Below are 4,118 nucleotides of genomic sequence, written 5' to 3'. Positions count from 1 at the left end.
TTTTTTCAAAAACTTCAAAATTTGAAGAAGAATTATAGTATTTCATCTGCATGTAGATGATGCATAGTGGAAGGCCACTTGTGACTTTATGTACATTAGCCACTAAATAGAGAGGAAATCACCTGTCATTAATTGGCAAGCAACATATGCTGATGCCTGCGTCTCTCTGCCGATGACTCTGCATATGGAGTGGCGAGAGCAATTTAACCATGTACTTGAACAGACAAGTGTGGAAAACAGTCTTTATGCGGTAAATTACCTGAACACAGTCCATGTAGTCCATACGGTAGAGGTGATCTCCTGAAAGAATCAGCACATCTTCTATGTCTTTAGATTCGGCATCCTGGAAAGCAAAAATAAATAAATAACGTGCAGCGTTACAAGCATGAGGTTTCCAGTAGCGGAACCCAAAGCATAGCTGAACGCAGTTTCTTGATTGTGTAATTATATCAGTGAACATTTTTCTACCTATACCACGTGCACACTCCCTGCACCACGATTCATCGTCTGTAGCGATGAAATAAAAATGTATATCATTCACACACACGGAGAGCAAACGTACATCGAAAAGCCAAGCGAATTGCCGAACCGCATCAGCGGTACCCTAAAACCACCTCTTTCCCTCCGATCCAGGCCTCTGAGTTGCTGCCAGAACCTGAAAAAACAAAACAATAAGTTCCCACTCTGTTATCCCTGTTTCAGATAATCAAAGCAAGACCCGAAGATTCCTTGAAGCAGTGCGTCTGCCATCGATAATAAATTATCTCCTAATAAGTAGTATAAGAAGTCTGAATTGAACTGCAGGATTTGCCACCTCGACGAAACCGTCTCCGAAGCCGACGCCATTGCTGAATTTGTAGGCCCTGGAGAGGTGGCGGTTGAGGGAGGCGGAGTTGAACTGGGTGAGGACGTACACCTTGTTGATCCCGCTGTTGATGCAGTTGCTCATGGGCACGTCGATGAGCCTGTACGCGCCGCCTATCGGCACCTGCGACGGGTGGCACCGTCAACGAGTCAGTCCAATGCGTGTCAAACAATCTAGTCTACTCGCATTTGCCAAATCATGGAAAGAGGAGTGATGGTAAGTGATGACCCACAAGTATAGGGGATCAATCGTAGTCCTTTCGATAAGTAAGAGTGTCGAACCCAACGAGGAGCAGAAGGCTCTGATAAACGGTTTTCAGCAAGGTAATAACTGCAAGCACTGAAAGTAGCAGTAACAAGTGATGGTGTAGTGAGGTGAAACGTAGCAAGCGAAAAGTAACAAGTAGTAGCAATGGTGCAGCAAAGTGGCCCAATCCCTTTTGTAGCATGGGACAAGCCTGAACAAAGTTTAGGAGGAAAAACGCTCCCGATGACACACGGGAATTTCTTTCATGCTAGTTTCATCATGTTCATGTGATTCGCGTTCGTTACTTTGATAGTTTGATATGTGGGTGGACCGGCGCTTGGGTACTGCCCTTACTTGGACAAGCATCCCACTTATGATTAACCCCTCTCGCAAGCATCCGGAACTACAAAAGAAGAATGAAGGCAACGTCTAACCATAGCATTAAACTAGTGCATCCAAATCAGCCCCTTACGAAGCAACACATAGACTGGCGTTTAAGCTTCTGTCACTCTAGCAACCCATCATCTACTTACTACTCCCCAATGCCTTTCTCTAGGCCCAAATATGGTGAAGTTTTATGTAGTCGACGTTCACATAACACCACTAGAGAAAAAGACAACATACATCATATCAAAATACTGAACGAATACCAAATTCACATGACTATTATCAACATGACTTATCCCGTGTCCTCAGGAACAAAAGTAACTACTCACAAAGCATAATCATAATCATGATCAGAGGTGTAATGAGTAGCATCAAGGATCTAAACATAAACTCTTCCACCAAGTAATCCAACTAGCATCAACTACAAAGAGTAATCAACACTACTAGCAACCTTACAAGTACCAATCGGAGTCGCGAGACGGAGATTGGTTACAAGAGATGAACTAGGGTTTGGAGAGGAGATGGTGCTGATGAAGATGTTGATGGAGATGACTCCCCTCCGACGAGAGGAGTGTTGGTGATGAGGATGGCGACGATTTCCCCCTCCGGGAGGGAAGTTTCTCCGGCAGGATCGTCGTGCCGGAGCTCTAGATTGGTTCTGCTCAAGTTCCGCCTCGTGGCGGCGAAGAATCCACGAAAAAGCTCCACCCTGATTTTTTCCTGGACGAAACCCTTCATATAGCAAAAGGGGGGGGGGCAGTGGGCCACCAGGGTGCCCACAAGCCCTGTAGCGGCCGCCAGGGGGCAGGTGGCGGCTACCAGGCTTGTGGGCCCCTGGTAGCTCTCCTCTGGCACTTCTTTCGCCCATTATTTTTTATATATTCCCAAAAAATTCCACGTTGATTTTCAGGGCATTTGGAGTTGCGCAGAATAGAGGACTCAGACTTGCTCCTTTTTCAGTCGAGAATTCCAGCTGCCGGTATTCTCCCTCTTCAAATAAACCTTGCAAAATAAGAGAGAAAAGGCATAAGTATGGTACCACAAAGTATAATATCAGTCCATAAAGCGATAAATATCAACATGAAAGCATGATGCAAAATGGTCGTATTAGTAAGTGGTATCTCACCGTCGGTTTGGCCCTGCGCTTGGTGAGAGGGAAGAGCCTGGTCCTGCCGCCGCCGCCGAGGATGACCGCCACCACCGTCCTCGGGTTCATCGTCTCCACGTCCTCGTCCGCCGACTACACGGCAAAGAGTCATTAACTGCATGACCAGAGCTAGTCGGTGACTGGGACACCGAGAGGGACGGGGCACGTGTGTCACTTACGGCGGCAGACTCTATGGTTGCGACGGACACGCGCACCGAGGGGTGTCATTGGCGGCGGCCTTGGAGCGGCCGGACGCGCGCGCATCCGAGGAGTAGGGACGACGGCCGAGCAGGAGATTGGGGTGGGGGCGGCGGAGTAGGAGATGGGGGCGACGACGGCGGCAGATGGAACCCTAGCCGAGGGTCGGGACTCGGAGGAAGGGATGGAGGGGAGGGGGCACGGGCGGGTGGGATGCGAGGGGATCGCTCCTTCTTGGGATGATGACGAAAAAACCCCAGTGACGAAAATTAACCAGGTGGCGGTGGACGAAAAAAGACCGGTGAGATCCGGCTACCAACTGCCCTTTTAGGAGTAGGGATAAATAAGAAATTTCTGCGGCAGAATTCTTTATGACACAATAAACTTGGACCAGCCCCTACATGAAATACTCAATAGCCCTGTGGTGAAGGGCCGGGCCCATTTTCCATGTGCGAGCCATGCGACCGACGAGCCACAAAAATCAAAGTCGAACGACGAACGGTTTTTTTCTGAGTAAGAAATGTCTGTGCCTTTAACAGAAAAAGGGAAATACTATTAAGGGTGCAACATAAATATAATTTTAAAAATAATTAACATGCAAGATAATATCATACTCCCTCCGTCCGGAAAAAATTGTCCGGAAGACAGTGTAAATGTGTAATGATGTTTTTGCAAAACAATCCTCCTAATTTTATAACTCTTACAGACAGATCCCTAACTCCATCTTCTTCCTCCGCCCCTCGCCCACGCGTCGCTAGGGTCCGGCGCCGCCCAACTGTGCCGTTTTTCGCCACTTCCCAGGACCTGCTCCCCCGCCACCGTCCACGAACAGATCCACCGCCACCGTCCACGAACAGATCCACCGCTGCCGTCCAGGAACTCCGCCGCCGAGATCCCCTATGCGTCGCCGCCGCTCTGGACCTTCATGTGCCCGTCTTCCGCGCGTCACCAACGGACCAGGAGCTCCTGCACGCACTAGGGTGGAGCTGGTGGAGCTCAGCTCGTCCTGCTGCTTCTCCACTACCCATTCCCTGACTTGGACCTCGGTGGAGTTCTGCCCGTTCTTTATCCTCTGCTTCTCCCATGCCGCCGATGGAGCTCTGCCCGTGCTGCTGTTGCTCCTGTACCCGTACTCGTGCTTCTGCTTCTCCCCTGCCCGTGCTGTTGCTCCTCCTCTGCCCGTGCCCTTGTTGCTGATACTGCTGCTCCTCTGCACTTCAAAGAAGGTGATGATCACACAATTTGATTATATGCATGATTTCTCAAATTGTAATG

This window comes from Hordeum vulgare, chromosome 3H (assembly GCF_904849725.1).
Source record: "Hordeum vulgare subsp. vulgare chromosome 3H, MorexV3_pseudomolecules_assembly, whole genome shotgun sequence".
NCBI classification, from domain to species: Eukaryota; Viridiplantae; Streptophyta; class Magnoliopsida; order Poales; family Poaceae; genus Hordeum; species Hordeum vulgare.
Note: the sequence above shows the minus strand (reverse complement) of the source record.